We start from the raw sequence: 18,470 nt of genomic DNA, 5'->3' as shown, positions 1-18,470 counted from the left end.
GCAATGCCATTTTACACATCAGTTGAGTTGCCAGACAAGCTTATCTCCTGCTGATACCTATCAAAGACATGCTAGGTCAGAAGGCCCCTCACAGCCTGACATAATATTTCCAGGATATCTTGCCAAGTGGTGGGAAGGAGGCAATCCAAAGGAGCAGCCAACTGAAAAATGAACTGGAGTGAGTCAGGGTAAGATCAGAGATTATGAAGGTAAGAAGAGGGAAAGGGAAACATATTGATACACTCGACTTAAGTATAATACACCAGTGGGCACCTGAAGGCAAAAGCAAAGGAAACACGGCATTCTGTTGCTCTGATGGCAGAGATGAGGCCTTGTCTCTGGCCTGAACTTTGTGGGGGAGGGAGAAGAATGCAATGGCATCTGCTCCAAAACACCTATTGGGAGTGAGTGCTCTAGTGTATGTAGCTAATGGTTTTGCCTGTCAGCAGAGACAGCTCCAGTTTTCGGAAGCCATCTGAAGCAGCATACCCCACAACTTGTTCAGAAAATCCTGGTGTTCAAAAGAGCTGAGTTTTTATTCTACATAGCCCTGCCTTCAGCCCTACACATCTGGTTTGTGAAGAGAACAGACACATGACAGATGAAAAATACAAACAATATTGAACAAACCACATGGTTTAAACCCAACTGCAGCCCAAAGCATGGCGGGTCTTTGGTGTCTCAGCAGTGCACCCTCCTTTACAGAGGTGGGGGGTCAGTAATCCATGCAGTGCAACTCATGAGAGTCATGGAGGGCTTTGGACGGAGATGAAAGATAAAGATCACATTGCAAGAAGGTGATTCCATTTAAGTAAACAAACCAGTATCCTTTTTACAGGACTGGTTTCAAATATGCAAGAACCTGCCAGTCTTGTGATGGGATAAAGCAGACTCTTGCAGAACCACATGCCAGATCACTGTAACAGCATCTTGATAATTTCCAACATTTACTCCACGTTCTATCCATTTTTCATTGGGGATATTTTCTATTAGCTTCTATTAGAGTCCTCCTCTCCCCCACTGCACTTATACTCCCTAATATGCAGAAGTCCATTCCTAGTTAGATTATTACCTATCAATCAAGGGTTTCCTGTGTGGTTTTTCTTCCAAAAGACATTCTTCTCCTGCTAATTTGTATACTGTTAGGGTTGACATACTGAAAATGGTTTGGTAAAATATATAGAAAAATACAGAGAAATGTGGGGCCTTTTATAATCTCCAGCACAATTAGATGAGGAATAGGAAGAAAGGAAGATAAAACTAGGATTTTATCCTTCCTCGCTGTGGAGTATAAAGAATGGTAATATGCAATACTACACACATATAGAAATGCCATATATAGGTGTTTAGCAAGGAATATTGAATGTCATAATGTAACAAACAAACAGATAAAATCCATATACAATACTTCATCACAGTGTTTGCTTAAGCTCTGGTCAACTAGCGTTTTAATGAGAACGTTATTAGTCTAGAAATGGAGTATTATGGGTGTCACTTAACTTCAATGATGGATAAGCTGTTAGGTCTAAACAATAAAATACTATTATTTTAGTCTGATCTGTGCTTTGATTTTGAAGTATTTACCAAGCCTCTGCTAGTTCTTTATAAAATCCTGTATAACCTACTGTTAATAACTGAGTACCTGATTGTAAACTTAATGTCGATGTCATTCAGAATCTACTTTATTCCATTACATGTAGCACTTTGGGCAGCTGGAGGAAAGGAGAGAAGTTAGCAAAAAATAGAAATAGTAGGTAATTATGTTGCATTTCTCCTGCTTTCTTGGAAGTGTTTATCATATTTTCATTGGATTTCTTCAGCCAAAAGATAATCGGGTCTGGATTTGTGCAAATCCTGTCTTTCTGGGACCTGACAAACACTTAGCCTTTTCTACATCTACTGATAGGGGCTGAGAGCCAAATTTACATATGTCAGGAGAAATTTCTGAAGAAAACTTGTAACATTTTTCCCTTCAGAACCTTTGATGACACCAACTGTCCAAAGGCTAATTCTTCTGAATCTGTATTTCCAAGGAACCTTACTTCTCTGTATGTGCAGTCGTTTAGTTATTCACTGATATATATTTACCCCTAAGCTCATTAGTTTTACTAGAAGAGAGTTCTCTCCCTTAACCCTCAATTCATTCCTTAAACCTCTCAGTCAATAGTTTACTTTGGAGATGTCTCTAAAAAGACCGAGGGTAACTTATCGAGTTATATCCAGTCTCTCTCTCACATGTTCTCTTGGCACTATTATGTCTTGAATGGGGATGCAGCTGTTTCAGTTTTTAACAATAAATAAAGTGGGTTCAGTTATTTTACATTTTCACCACCCCTGGGATGCATCTTTAATGGTCCTGACAGTTAGCTTTAATGACACATTTGCTGTTCATTTATCAAGTAGATGCAATTTTAAGTGAGTCGGTATGTGAGGAATGAGGTGGTCCTAAATAAGGCAGCCATTGCCTTGTTGGATATGGTCTTGCACATGCTCACACACCCTCTGTCAGCTTTTTTATCTTTGTGGAATATTGGCAAGAGGGCCAATATTTCCACATATGTAGTCGTTATTGAACTCCATTTTTGTTTATAAATACATGACTAGTCTCTGTTGACAGTCAGTGTTTGCATTGTGTTATACCAAGCAAGTCAAATAGCATTTTACCTCTTCCGCAATTGGTTGAGTGTGAATCTGGCATATGTAGTGTTGAGCTGTTGGTAGCAAATGTTGGGGCATATTAGAGCTTGGGTATATTTTTTAGTTATGTTAATAGAAGAAAACCAATACATGCTTGCAGGAATCTCATTAGGAACACCAGTTTCTGGTTCTAAGGAAAGAACTCCATCCCAGATAGAATGTAGTAAATTAGAATTTACTTTAATTAGAGTTTAAGACAAAGAGAAGACTTTTGCTGTTTGCCATCGTTCTATAACATAGATCTATGATGTAGACTTTTTAGGAGAGGTAACAACAATTTTGTATTTCTTTAAGAATGAATAATGCTCACAAACTAAGAATTTTGAAAATTATATGCCATCTGGTGACTCCAGACACAATAAATTTTTAATTTAGCCTGTGAACTAGTATTTCCATGAATACATATGAATGCCTCTATGAATTCTCACTCCACCCCCTTAACATTTGTGACACTAAATTTAATCACTTTAATTTTCATATCAGGTAAACACAAAAGGGGCATAACATATCTCACATTAAATCATTTAAAATATAATCAAATATTTTCAAAATATGATCAAAACATTTTTAATTCAATTTTTACTAAAAAACATAACAAAAGAAAAACCGATAATAAAACAACATTCTAAACTATACACCAAAAATAAATATCATATTTATTATATCAATTATACTTGGCAGCTGAAATTCTTATGTCAGTCTTTCTGTTTAGAATAAGGAAGAAGCAATAATTATTTCTCTACTGAATCCTGTCATTGAAACTTTTCTACTCTAGTACTACATTTCCAAATTAATACATAGTTCATCTTGAATCTTGCTATGCTGAGGTTCCATAGCATTATTTGTTCTTGAAAATACTTTAATCATATGTTTCTAAGCATTGTAATTGGATATGATTGTTGTCACCTACCACTGAGCCATAGATTTGGTGAGCAGGCTAAATATATGTTCTAGTAATATTTTGCAGATTGGTACAGCTTCCTGTAATAAATGAAAGCCATGATTAACAAATAGAGTATAGTATATTTATAGTATCATGTATTCTAATGCCAATAATAGACAGATTTTGTGTATATAATTGACAATCTCTATTCAAATGGATTGCCAGATTTTTTTCAGATAAATTCTACATAGTGAAGAATATGTGGTATAAACTAATAGATAATTCACTTCACTTGTAGTGAAAGATGGTAGAACAAGGGATATATAGTCTACATACATAAAGTTAACAGAAAACATAGCTATATTTATAATATGATCTAGCATTCTATGTAATAGCAAAGCTAAAGAATAAGCAAACAAAAACAACCTATCTAGTATGCCAATGCTTGGGAAGTTAAGAAATCCCAGGCTTCATTTGCAACTCCGGTCACCTCATTTGCCTACCTAGCTAGAATTAACGAGTTAGGGTAGACATACCCTAAGAAATTATTAAATCTAGGCACAGACCAGTCTTTATATTTTTAAATGTGCATGGTAGCAATGCATATGAAAAAGATAGTATTCTCTCAGGGTGCGTCTACATTGCACCGTTATTCCAGAATAATGGCCATTATTCCGGAGAAACAATACTAGAGTCCACACAGCAATTGCATTAGTTCAAAAGAAAATTGAAACAACAGAGGGCTTTTTCTGATGTTGGTAACTCTCATTCCACAAGGAATAATGCCTGTTCGGAAAAAGTACTTTAGAAGAGGGTGCATGTGGACGCTCCACTGCTGCTATTTCAAAATAGCCCCTCCCCAGGGCCATTCTAAATTATTCTTCCCCAGTGCCTTGTGAGGCTCTAACTCGAGATAGCACATCTACATTAGGGGAGCCTGCCTCAGACTAATTTGGAGGCTTCCCTGTAGTGTGGATGCTCTATTTTGAAATAAGCCATTCTCGAAGATATCTTCCGGAATAGCTTTTTCCAAAATAAGCTTGCAGTATACACGCACCCTCAGACACAGCTTCAGTTTATCCAATTAGTCATGTAGCTACAGAAATACTATCCTCTGCAATCTGCACTGTGGAATTACTAAGCAACTTCTAATTGATAGAACAGTAGGAACTGAATCTCCAGCGACCAAGAAGATACGATTCAGGCCTAACAAAGGTTTAGAGTAGTGTTTTGGCTTTGACTTTGGCACTCAAGTAAACTCCATCATGATAGTAGGTGGGAAAAATGCAAGAACAGCTGTTCTTGCAAGAATTCTACTAGCCCCAGACTGGAACAGGATAGCAGTCCTCTTTCAGAACCAAGCCAGTCAGACAAAATATGATTTCCCCCCTCCCCCCACCAAAAAAACCCCAACAAAAATTGAAATGTTTGTATTAATCTACAAACACTACACATTAAACTGAACTGCAGGTAGGATATTCTAAAGAATCTAATTCTCATTTTCAGAAGCGGGAGGCTCCTATGATTCCTTTGTGAATCTTGCCCTGAAAGCCTAAGTCCTATTGAAATTAATGGAACAAGACGCTTAAATTCTTCTATGAATGCATAAGCCCTTTTAAAAAGAAAATTTCCCCACTTCTGAACATTTTAGCCTGTGTTCTTTCCCCCAGCTATGGACATGTTGAAGGGAACACAGAGAACATATCTCCTGGTGCTTTCACTGGCATAGTAGTTTTTATTTAATTTTATGTCTATTTAGTGTTATGACTATTCACCTGATGTCATACTGCACAGTACTAAATAACACCTCTTTTTGAAAGAAGTGAATTTAACACCTCGCTGCTACCTTTTCTCACTCTTACTACCTTTTAAAGTTTTTCCAAGATGAGGGACACTTTCAAAGTCATATTGAACAAACTTTCAAAAAAAAATTAAGGTAGCCAGATATTTGAAGGCCAAAATTGTATGGCACAGGGAGAAGAAGATGCCTCATTATTAATGTGAACTAGTCTTTGTTGCAAGGTTTTCTTGAAAAATGCTTTTGTTTGCAAGGATAACTTTTAGGATACACTGAATGTCGCCAAGGAGAAGTTGCATGACAAAATGATGCTAGCTAATACCTTGCAACCTGCACAGTGCTAGTCATAAAGGGAAAGCTATGGTGAACAAATAGAGTATGCTGATAGCATCAGGCACTCTAATGTCAATTTTACTTGCTGACAGAGAGAGAGAGAGAGAGAGAGAAAGAGAGAGAGAGAGAGAGAGAAAGAGAGAATATCTTGGATGAAATGGAGCAATATTAATTCAATATAAATGTTCTAGTAGATTAACCCCTTGAAATGCAGACAATTTAATGAAATGGACACGGATTTTCCTTTGCCCACCCTTCCTATTTTTTTTCAAATCATCAAGAGGAAAAAATATTCTTGTTTAAGACATGTTTGTTATTTCACACACACGCATTACACCAGACTGATTTCTCTCCTAGCATTTAAATCAAGCAAAAATTATGTATAGTCACCTATTTAACAACATAAACATTTACCACACGTACAGACAATTAATTTATCTGAAGGGGAAAGCCAACCCTTATTATTGCTGTTGTACAAGAAATTTTCCCCTCTCTGTTTTTTCAGTAAATGAAAGAAAACTTCCTGCTCTCTGAAGAATGAGAAGGCTAACTCTGTCAAATTCTCTGGAATGTTCTGGTCTCAGTCAGCCCTAGCTCAGTGATTCAGAAGCTAGAGCCAAACATATGGTGGCACAAGAAGAACCAAATGTACATTCCAATTTTCTTTATAGACACACTCTGTAAAAATATCCTTGCACTATCTCCTCTCTGAGTTCTGCTTATTTGCTCTTCCATTCTATTGAAACATTTCCTTACTGAAAGCAAACAATACCCCTCTTCTGAATGGCTCCTCTCTCAACTTCTGAATGTACTGCGGAGTCCACACATTCCCAATGACAACAATAAGGGACTTGCTTTCCGGAAAATAATTAGGACACAAATGGATAAGTTAGGATGAAAACAAACTTGTTGTTCTGCATGGATACTGGGTTACAGCTGCAGCTAGTTATTTTTTTTTCATTTAAAATAGTCGTTTAAAAGAAAGATATATTTAAACTGCTATCAAATGACAACGTGTTATGAATCAAACACCTGTTTTTTGGCAGGGGAAAACTTCAAATGCAAATGTAATGAAAACTGAAAATTAAAATAGTAAAAAGGGAGAGGGAGGGTAATTGTCAACTTTCTGAAAAACAAACCACCTTTGATTTTCCATATTTTATCTATTTAAAATATGGTCTGTAAATGTGAGTCCTAAATGTCTTACCAGTTGGCATGAGATTGCAGACTTATTAGCATAGAAATACATAAAAGAAAATAATATCTCCATTTACTTTAGCTATTACCCTTCAGCTACCTCAGCTGTATTGCAGTCCTTTAATGACAGTCATATGTTAGATTATGTGATAAGTAAATGTAAAATATCCCCTCCCTTCAATCACAGGATGAAGAAATCAATCTATAGTTTTTCTACATAATACTGGGATGCTTTGGGAGGAAGAGAGAGAAATGGAGACTGAAGCATTTTCCAGTATCGTAATACTTGTTGTAGATTGAGCACAGTGGATATTTAAAAAAAGGGTGAACTTCTTGCAATCCCACTCCAGGACCATGCACATTCATTTGCCTATGACAGCCCTTTCCGGAAGGCTAGAGAAAATACATCAGCTCGGTGGATACGTTGGCCACCCGGAGTTCAACACTTAAGTGTTTGTGAAGAGACCACGCACATGCTATCACTGCGAGTGCTTACACAAATGTTCTAAGTGACTGTGGGAAAAGTTTTAACATCTCTTTGGTCTCGTCTATAGTTAATTTTGATGATCATCTTCATACTAGTAAAGTAGGGGAAAAAGAAATCCCAGAAAATGATTGTGCTTTATTTTTTCATATGACATGATTTTTTCATTCATTCATTCAGGTAAGGTTCTACAAATCACCTCTCACAATCAGCATACGGGTTATGAAAGAAGTTGAATATCCTGGACCCCTTTGTATTACAGCATGTAAGAGAACATAAGAATAGTCACAGTGTCCATCTAGCCCAGGATCCAGTTTTCTAACAGTGTTCAAAGACAGATGCCTCAGAGGGAAAAAACAGAACAGGGAATCCTCAAGTGATCCCTGCCTTGTCACCCATTCCCATTTTCTGGCAAAATTTCCAACATCTCGCATTTAGACGTGTTCAGAAAATCCCAACCCAAATTCTTAATGAAATAGTCAATTATGGCCAGAAAAAGCAACCTTTAAATTGGAAGGGAATTAGTTTTACTTTAAGCTTAGGCTGTATAAGAAAAGAAAAGAAAAGAAAAGAAAAGAAAAGAAAAGAAAAGAAAAGAAAAGAAAAGAAAAGAAAAGAAAAGAAAAGAAAAGAAAAGAAAAGAAAAGAAAAGAAAAAGGAGACAGTTGCGTTCATCATTATTTTGGAGTAAAGGGGAGGAGTATTCATTGCACATTTTGAAATATTCTATTGGTGAGCATCAGTTTCTTACTTTCCATAACTGTCAGTCACTCTTCTCAATGATCATTTTTGTAAGTGAACATTTTCTAGCTCTTGCTGTGTATATATACCAGTAAAGCAGTAGCATCCAACAGTAGAAATTTAGTTTTGGGGCCCTTTAATAGAACTGCTTAGTCTGGTTTAAAAAAAAAGATGATGACACGTTTATATATGGAGTACTTCAACTTTTCACAGGGCTACTTTATCATGTGTTTTGATGATAAATACAGCTACAGAATTTCCCAGCTCTGCCAATTTATTCTAGTGAGAAAACACAAACTCAGCTGTTAGCTAAATGCAGAGCTTGATTAGCAATAACTTGATTGACTGTAGCAAGTTAATACAGCCATTATTGAAAATTTTTTTCAAGTCACAAACAATAAAAGTAGGTATGGGGAGATTTTTTTAAAAATTGTTAGTAAGTTATGTAGATTTCCATCAAAGCACTCCAAAAAACTTTGTCTCAGCCAGCTTCCCCAGCTATTCTCTAGAGATGGTTTGTTGCCAATTTTGAGCACGCCATCTTGTGAATACTGCACACACCTATCAGGAAGTGAAGAACTGGGAAGAAGTAGCCTAGAGGCTATACAAACGTATAGGGTGAGATGCTCATGACAGATGTGATACCCTGAAAGTGTGAAATCTTCAAAAAACTAATCTACGGAGATAGGCCAGATTTTGTAATGAATGGTGGTATCTATAAAAATTATATGTATTCTTGTGAATCAGGGACTGTATGCTAACTCCATAGCGAGGGGTTACTGAAATTTCCCCAGGAATCAGGAAGGAAAATTATTACCCTGGGATAAATGTACAATTCCAGAAAAGTGCCATCCCTAGGATAAATTGCTCATACCCATTCAGACCAAGTTCAAGAGGCCCAAGAGACAAAGACAGAGTTTGTGGCATAAAGGTTCAGCCTGAATGGGGATAGGACACACTCATATTCATCCCCCATCTATCATGAGATTCTAATCAAGGGGAAAGAACCAGGGTACAAGGGTTGGAAGGATTAGACTCAGCCAGCGTCCCAGGGTGACATCTCATGAACATAGCAAAGATAGAGACAGATCATAAAATAATAAACAGTTTTCTCTGTGGAGCTTTTGTCCTAAAATAAAGTTGTAGACGCTTGGCTGAGCTCCGTTAAAGACTGTTATAACCCTGGGTGCTGTGCTCCGTCCATATTGCAGTAGTGGATGGAGGTCTCTGACTGAAGGGGCACCATTTATGCTGATCATAGAAGGATTAAGGAGAGCAATTATAACCCCAGAATTGCAACAGTTTATTCTTCACCCTTAGTCCAATCACCTTATGACATGTCAAAAGGCGAGAGAAATACAAGGACCTCTAAAATCCTTACCTTGAGCTGGGAGGGGATTCCAGTGCTGCAGGGTCTGTTGAAGAGAGCTCTAAGACTGCCTCATGAGGACCCAAGCCCCAGCAGAGGAACTGCTGTCTTAGGGCATGTAGGGTTCACACAGTGCTACAGGATAACCTGGGAGGCTGCTGTTGGCTAGACAGCTACCCAGAGCTCTTATGCAGGGTGTTCTCACTGGCCCACCCACAAGCAGATGATCAGGAAGGTGCTACAATGTTTTAAAGTCTTTTTAGCACCCCTGGCAGTGAAATCTACGCTGTCCTTCTTAGAACTGCCACACAGATTGTCCCCCACAGAGTTAAAAGATTCACTGAATCTGGTTTCATCCATTTCATTTTTCAGAAAAAGTAAAATAATGTCACTGAAACATGTATCAAAGCCTTTGAAATCAAAACAGAAAGGTTAAAAATATGTTTCGATTATGGAAAAAGAATCTTGGTTGGCATAAAAGAAAATGAGAATTATGTGATGAACCAAACTCCTCTTTCTACCCATTTTCAGTAAACACAATAAAGACGAGTTTGATTAACTTTGCTAATTTAATTTTTGTATATTGTCTAGCAGGTTAAAAGGCAGCAAGTTAGCAACAAGCATCTTTTCACCGGAAAATGTATCAAAGCTGTCATTCTAAGCTCAACAATTGTGATTAAAGACACTTATTACAAATGCGCCATGTCTAGTTTTAATGCGTTTTAGAGTTAGTCTTTCATTCAAACATGGTAACAGCTTTCACAGTGTTTGTACACATCAAGGGAGAAGAGCTTTGAACTTAAGCCTTTTCCTTTTGTACTGGTAATAGGGTTAACAGCTGTTTTCCAAGGACCGAGGCTGAGCAAGATGCAGCACCAGCATCAGAAGGGTAAAAGAGTGATTGAAGTTGGCAGGACATTAAATCAAGTGAAACACTTTCAGGTTTATATCCATGTTTATGGAAAGTTAACAGTATATTCATAAACTTGCATTGCCTTTGAACACTGCCTCAGATGTCGACCTACTTTTTGAATTTTACTTCTCTGTGCCAAGCACCCTGCCCTATCTTATCAAGGCTCTACTTAATTGGAATGGCTACAGAAGAGTTGCACTGGGTTTTTGAAACTGTTAGGGAAGTAGGGGAAAACTTCCATGACAGGGGATGGATCACTTGATGATTACCTGTTTGGTTCATTCCCCTTGGGGCACCTGTCTGTGATTCAAACTCCCTTATGTGATTGTGGAGGTGCAGGGCAGTTACCCCTACTGATGACAAGAAACCAATAATTGAGCTATCCAGGGGGGATGGGAAATTTGCTCTGACAACCCCACGGTCTGTGAAAATCTGGAGCCCAGAGGTGAGAAGGAGAGCAACCGCTGCTCACTTTGAAACTTGGCTTTCAGAGACTGGAACAAAGAAAAAGCATTGGCAACTCCACCTGCACTGGGCTGGCCTCGCACTAAGTCAATCGGTTTATGCAAATCTCTCCAGAGGTGGTACTGCACTAGGGTTATTTAATCTCACTGATAAACCTTAATCATCTCACACTGTTGTTAGTTCCTGGAGTAGTCATGCTAACTATCTGCCATGGCTTAGCACACAATCCTTTCATTGGCTTTATGCAATGGCCTGCAAAGATATGGGATGAGATTGCAATATCTATCACAAGAAACCAATCCTAACTTAAGAGGTGACATTAAAAAATTGGTAACTCACTAGTACCCCCTCCCCCAGTCTCCTCGTGGTTTGAGAGCAAACACATTTGGCTGCCACAACTAGGAACCAAACAAATAAAAAAACGAGTAGATAATAAAAGGAAAGATCACAAATCAGTAATGGAAAATTAGATTTGCTGCATGTAAGCCCATAGGCCCATTCTATAATTGTAGATATAGAACATAATGATAAACTTAAAGATCCCAATCTTGAGATCACGTATTCCTATTAACTTCACTGGGGTCATATAGGTTTACGCCAGCTGAGACTCTAGTCCATGTTACATAAACAATGAATGGCTAATAACAACTGGCACAGCAATTGTAATGCAGTAGCCAGCCTCCTACTCATTACCTGAGAGGTTTTTTAAATCCCCATAAGAAGTTCAAAGAAAAGTACATGCGAGGTAGTCTTATATACTGTCTCAAACTGTCAGTTTTTAGCCCCCACCATTTGTAAAAGCATTCAGCATAATCAGTCCACCAGTCTGATATTCCTCCAGTGGACTTAAAACAAATGTTAGTTTCTCAGGCTACATCTACACAGCACATTTATTTTGGAATAAGCTATTCTGGCATAGTTATTCTGAAATAGCTTATTTCGAAATAGAATGTCTACACTGGTGTCGACCTACAGAAGAGTTGCACTGGGTTTTTTAATCTGATAGGGAAGTAGGGGAAAACGCCTCAAAGTTAGTCTGAGGCAGGCTTCCCTAAAGTAGATGTACTATCTCGATGTAGAGCCCCAGGAGGCACTGGGTAGGAATAATTTAGAATGACCCTGGTGAGGGGCTATTTCGAAATAGCATAAGTGAAGTGTCTACACTTATTTTGAAATAGCTGTTTTGGAATAGGTGTTATTCTTCATAGAATAAGGTTAACTGAAGTTGAAATAAGCCTCCCGTTATTTTGAAATTATTGAAATTACACTTTTACAGTGTAGACGCTCACAATTTTATTTCAAAATAATGGCCATTATTCCAAAATAACTGTGCTGTGTAGACAAACTCTAAGGTGTCACAGGACTCCTTATTGTTCTTGCACGGCTTTCATTTTAGGACTGGGGTAAGAAGTTTTCTTGTTCCTTATGCAGAGAGGGTGCTCAGACATCCCTGGAGATTATGATCAGGCTTGCATAGTAAGGTGTGGCTGAACAGGAACATGGACATTTTGATTTAGCTCACAGAAAGGACTTACCAATAATACTTACAGGAAATATACTAGGGAGAGGGGAAACAGTTGACATATGGGTGATTTCTTTGGCTTAGAGATCAGAGTGATCTAAAAGAGAGCTTTTTGTAATGTTGATAGAAGAACATATCATCTAGGAAACTGGACTTAGGACTTAAATCAGAATGTGATGTTTGAAGGCAAGTGCATATTTATTGTACATGAACAGACATTTAGATTTGAACACTAGTCCGTGTTTAGCTGTGCAAAATGTGTAACTGCAAAAGAGGATGTTTATAAGGGCAAGGAAACTCATTTGTTTTGAGAAATGCCACTGGATTTGCACAGACAAAGAACGTTAGAAAGAATTTTGGTTTACAAGCTCATCTGAAAAGAGGCATCAAGCTATACTCTAAACTATTGTGCAGCAACCTGAATACCAGTGTCTGACTATCTGACATCATTAGACAACAATTGGGATTACAAACTGAACCACAATGTTTATTCTGATATATTTTGAAATTGCCTGTACAATATTCAAGGCATAAATTATTATTCTTAATACAGCTTGTATATGCTTTCAGGATCTCAGGACATTAAAATGTATACTAGGGTGAAACTTACATGTATCTCATAATTCACAGAATTATAAATACACTATAAGAGAACACACTGAAATGAAACAGACTAAAAAACGTTCTGAACAATTTCACAAGATGGTTGGTACAAATTAGCACACTGAGATGAACAGTCTCTCATTTTGAGGACTTTAAAGCTTTGTTTTAAATGGCCCAACAAAATGGAACTTTAAAATAAACAATTTGTTCAGTGTTGTTCCAGTGTTCTTAATATTTTACTTATTGCATATTAGAAATGCTCCAAACTGCAATACAGAAGGTTACCAAATGTAACTCAGGGTATGTCTACCCTACAGAGTTTTATTGGAAAAACAAGCGTTTTTCCGAAAAAAAACTTAATTTATATCCACATTGCAATCACATGCTTTTGAAAAAAATTGAAAAATAGAGGGTTTTTTCTGACATTGGTAAACCTCTTTCTATAAGGAAGAAGCCTTTTTCCGAAAGAGCTCTTTTGGAAAAAGGCATGTGTGGACGGGGAAGAGGGAGTTCTTTCAAAAGAAGAGGAAAGAGGAAAAAGCACAGGTGCACTGGTGGCCACTATGTCCAGAGTAATCACAGCTTATATGTGAGATAGCATCCATTCAGTGTGGACGCTATCTTTCGAAAGGGCAGATCGTTTTTTTGATGTTCTTTGGCAGTGCGGACTCTCTCTTTCAGAAGAAATTTTTTCAGAAGAGCTCTTCCAGAAAAGCTTCTTCTGAAAGAAGCCTGCAGTCTAGGCATAGCCTAAGTGTGTACTTTGTTAAACAAAACTACGACACCACCCTTCTGCAGTGCTCATTACCTCTTTTCTTTTGCAGCTTCTCCCACCTTTGTTCCTTCACTTCAGCTTGCCAGTCACACAAGTCATCCCGGGAATGGAAATCTCTGTCCATACTCCAAGACTGAGACTGACAGTAGTATATGTTCCAGCAACTCTTCCCTCTTTGGCACCTCTCCTTACACGTCGTGGGATTCCGTTCTATTTGGGAACACATGTGAAATTGCCCATACAGCAATATGAACCAAAAAAGATTTATTAAAAGTAGAGTGAAAATTGAAGTGGAACAAAAGAGGCAGCTTGCTTAACATATCAAGTCTCAGACCTCTCATAAACTAAACTAGATAATGCATTTACAGCTTAGTTTCACAGGAGAAGAAAAAGCAAATGGCTAGCATAAAGTTGTGGATTATAAAACTAGAAAGGACCACTGTGATCTCTTGCATAACCCACCCCATCCCTCACTTAATTTCCTTCTTGAGTTAATTTCCTCTTCTATGCAAGTTCCATTCTGACCCCTATGGTCAGATAATCAGCACCTCTTGTTGGCCATCTAAGCAATTCTAATCTAGCCAACTGTAGACAATCCCTTCCTAGTTTTCTGAAACAATTTTCTGAAAACAAGTACTCAAAGTAGGTGAACAGCTTCCTTTTCCACCTTATCAAAATAATTTAATCACCTGATATGGGATTTGATTAATCGAAAATTAAAGGAGGGTAATGGAATTAATGCAAATGAACATGGGTTTATGGAAAATAGATCCTGTCCAATTAACTTGATTTATTTTTTATGCAATTATAAGTATGGTTGATTAAAGGTAATAGTGTTGACATAATACACTTAGACTTCTATAAGGTGTTTAACTTGGTACTGCATGACATATTGATTAGAACAATATAAAATTAACATACCTCACAATAAATGGTTTAAAAACTAACTGATAGGCTGGCCTAAAAATGCAAAAGCATCTTCATCAAGTAGATATGTTTAGAGGGATGTCCAGAGGGACAGTTTTGTCCTATTCTGCCCTATTCTCTTTAACAATTTTACCAATGATCTAGAAAAATAAAATAAAAAATAAAAACCAAAAGATAATAAAGTTTGCAGATGTGGGGGTGGCAAATAAAGAAGAGGACAAGTCATTGACTCAGAGAGATAAATGGGCACAATCAAGGAATACACATTTTAAAATAGTTAAATGTAAACATATACATCTAGGAACAAAGAAAGTAGGCCAAAATTATATGATACAGGACTCTATTCTTGAAACCAGTGAGACAAAAAAAGGTGTGTGCGTGGGGGGGGGGAGGGGTCATGGTGGATGATCAGCTGATTGTGAGGTCATGTGTCTAGACTACAAGTTTTGTAGACAAAAGTGGACTTTCGTTGACAAAACTATAACTGCGTCTACACTACCACTGCATTCTGTTAATAGTAAGTCGACAGAACACAGAAGTTGTGTCGATGGCAATAAACCTTGTTTTACGAGGAATAACGCCTTTGTCGACAGAGTTAAGTGTGGATGTGGGGAAGAATTTATGTCAACAATAAAGGCCTCCAGGAAGAAGCCCTGGTGGACACTCCTGCCACAGCTTTCAACTTTATTGTTCCTGCCTGTAACCATCTTTAAAAGGCACAGGCACCCAGGATTAGCATTCTAGCAGCTGGCCAGCTCCAGCCGGGACCCTGAATGCTCAGCTCTTCCTGGTAGGGCCACTCGGAGCCATGTGCCAGGGACAAGCCCCCCAAGAATGCCCTGGCCCTTACAGGGACACAGTCCCACAGGAAGCCAAGGGCACCAAGCGCCGGGCACCCTCCTGGTATGGGCCTGAGATAAAAGCCCTCTTGGTCCGAGGAGGAGGCTCTTCAGGCCCCACAGTCCAGGCGGAGGAACACTGACATTTATGGCAGAATGGCTGATGGCCTTGCAAAGAAAGGCCACCACCTCCCGCACCTTAGACCAGGTCAGAGCCAAGGTCAAGGAGCTGCAGCAGGGTACATTAGGGGCCGTGAGTGCAGCTCCCGCTCTGGGAAAATGGCACATTATTGTGCCTATTACAAGGATCTGGACCAGATCCTGGGGGCAGGGGAACCACTGCCTCCCGAGAGGGTTGTGGAGTCTGGGATGGAGACCCCTGTGCAGCAGTGGCCGCAACTCCAAGGTGACCCCAAGCAGAGGGCCAGAGGTTCCAAAAGGAGGAGGAAGAGGAAGACACCACCAGGAGCACAGTTACCCTGACCCAGGAATCAGACTCCCAGACTCAGGAAGCCTTCCAGACAACTTCGGACACTGGAGAGGGAACAGCAAGTGAGTGCTGTGAGGGTCCAACACGTACAGGGCAGGGCAGGCGGTAGCAAAGCGGATTTTGCAATGCTGTGGCAGGTCATGCTGAGCACAGCCTGAGGGGGGGGGTACACACATAGTCAACCACAGGGAGGGCTGTGCCACCCCTGCACCTGCATGTCTGCAAGGCACCACCTGCTCCTGCAGGCAGTGATGCCAGGTGCAGGCATGGGTTGGGGATGCTGGGACTGCCACACAGCTTCAGGCCTCTCAGCAACCTGTGGGAACCCCATCTGTGGCCAGATACTTGTCTGTGCTGCTTGACCCTGGGGTGTGTGTGAGGGGGGGCAGGATGGTGGCCTGCACACCTTCTGGGCTCCAGGGAGGCCATGGCTGCTGGCCAGGCCACACCATGCCTTACTGAGACGCACCTAAGCATCTTCTGACTCTAGGACAGGCACTAACTGCTGAGAAGGAGGGCAGGCCCTCTCAGGGAAAGTGTGAGCATGCATGACTGCCGACTTTTCCCTCTTGTCCTCCACAGACGGACCAGCTGACCAGGAGGGGAGCACCACACCTGCCCCACCACCCAGACAGCTGCAGGGAACCCAATGGCACTGGCGCCCATATTTGGACCTGGTGCACCAGCCCATCTCAGTCCTGCAAGGGATGCAAGATGCAATGAACCAGAGGATGGAGGCAGAGGCAGAGTGGTGCAGGTGCTTGCTGGACGAGTTTGTCTAGCAGCGCACTGGGTATGTCTACACTAGCTCATTAATTTGAGCTTGGTAGGCAAATCAGGGAACCGGGGTTGCAAATGAAGCCCAGGATTTAAATATCCCAGGCTTTATTTGCATGTTCCCGTCCAGCCGCCATTTTTAAATCCCCCTTAGTCCAAACGAACTGCCCGCGGCTACACGTGGCAGTTTAAAGTTAATCCGAACTAAGTTACTCCTCATTCCACGATTAACTGTTACTCCTCATTCAACTTCTGTATCTAATTGTTAAATAGCAATTAACTTCTGTATCTGGCGCTGATGTGACTGTTATTGGAATACTGTTCTCCACTTTAAGTGCCCAAAATTCAAGAAAGATACTGATAAATTAGAGACAATACAGAAAAGATCACAGGAATGACTAAAGGGTTAGAAAACATGACTTATTGAGATAGATTCAAGGTTCTCAATCTATTCAGCTTAACAGCAAATGTTAAAGGGTGATTTCATTATAGCCTGTAAGTATCTATGTTGGGAACAAATATTCAGTCTAGCAGAAAAGTTGAAGCTACACAAATTCAGACTGAAAATAAGGAATGCATCTTTGACAATGAAGGTAACTAGCCATTTGAAAATTTACTTGGCGTGATAGTGGATGCTTCAACACTCACCATTTTTAAATCAAGATTTGACTTTTTTAAAAGCTATGGTGTAGGATTTATGTGGGGGACTTTTTATGGCCTGTGTTATAAAGGAGGAATCCATTATTCAGGATCTGGTTCATTAAGGGGAATATAGATAATCAAACAAAAACATGAATAGTGATTAATAACTGTCTTTCAAAGGCTTAACAACATAGGACAGGTACAAAATTTCAAAGACTAGATTGTTGGATGAATCTGGTCTCTCTCTATATGAAACAAATTTCCTGGAAGATGACAGTGTGATGTCATTATGTCACTCTAAGTCCCGCCTGCTTCCTCCCAACCTGCCCCATCCCTGTCTCCTTTCCCCAGTGCTCAAGAGCCAGGGATGCCACACCATGGCCTCCCTCCTCCCAGGTGCTCGGGAGGGAGGCAAGGCTGTTGTGCTGCAGCCTCCATGCACCCCACAGTGACCAGGAAGAGAGTGTGGGTCCTAGGAAGCCCCCCCCCCTCCAGTGGCCAGGAGAAGAGAAGGAGAGAAACACTCCTCCCCCCCCCCCCCCCCAATGGCCAGGAGGAGAAGACTGGGGATAGTGAGACCTCGGCCAGTGGAGAGAGATGGGCCTGGCAAGGACTCAGCCTGATCCCTCCCACACCTGTGGCTGAGGGAAGAGAGCCAGGGCTGGTGTGGCCTCGGACTTCCTCAGTGGCCAGGAGGGGAGCGTCCGGGAGAACTGGCTGGAGCAGCGCGGGGTGGGGAAAAGGAGGTAGAGCCAGGGCTGGCACAGCCTCGGCCCTCCCTGGTGGCTGGGGGTGGGGGAGAGCCAGGTCTGGCCTGGCCTCAGGGTGACTGGGGGTCGGGGAGAGCCGGGGCTGGACCAATCTTGGCCCGCCAGCCGGGGGCGGGTGAGGGGGCAGGCCAGGGCCGCCACACCTCAGCCTAGCCCTTTCCAGTGGCAGGGGGTAGAGGCAGCTGCCTACCCCCAGGGAGAGGGGATTGGTGAATGTGGCAAGCAGGGGGGAGCAGCCCCCTAGT

The 18,470-nt window shown here is 40.4% G+C and overlaps 1 long non-coding RNA gene across 4 annotated transcripts in view; it reads left to right on the top strand.

Moving 5' to 3' along the window:
• Positions 1–15,020, top strand: part of LOC102458226 (uncharacterized) — a 97,790-nt gene extending 82,770 nt beyond the window's left edge. For 2 of the 4 annotated variants that reach the window (XR_012906018.1, XR_012906019.1), the window contains exon 6: positions 13,830–15,020. This is a non-coding gene — a long non-coding RNA (uncharacterized LOC102458226). Of the gene's footprint in view, positions 1–113; positions 210–7,095; positions 7,567–13,829 lie in introns of those variants that run through there. The other 2 variants (XR_012906020.1, XR_012906021.1) reach the window with 2 other exon arrangements.
• Positions 15,021–18,470: the final 3,450 nt, after the last annotated feature.

This window comes from Pelodiscus sinensis, chromosome 9 (genome assembly GCF_049634645.1).
Source record: "Pelodiscus sinensis isolate JC-2024 chromosome 9, ASM4963464v1, whole genome shotgun sequence".
Classification (NCBI taxonomy): domain Eukaryota; kingdom Metazoa; phylum Chordata; order Testudines; family Trionychidae; genus Pelodiscus; species Pelodiscus sinensis.
This window is presented reverse-complemented; position numbering and strand designations above follow the sequence as displayed.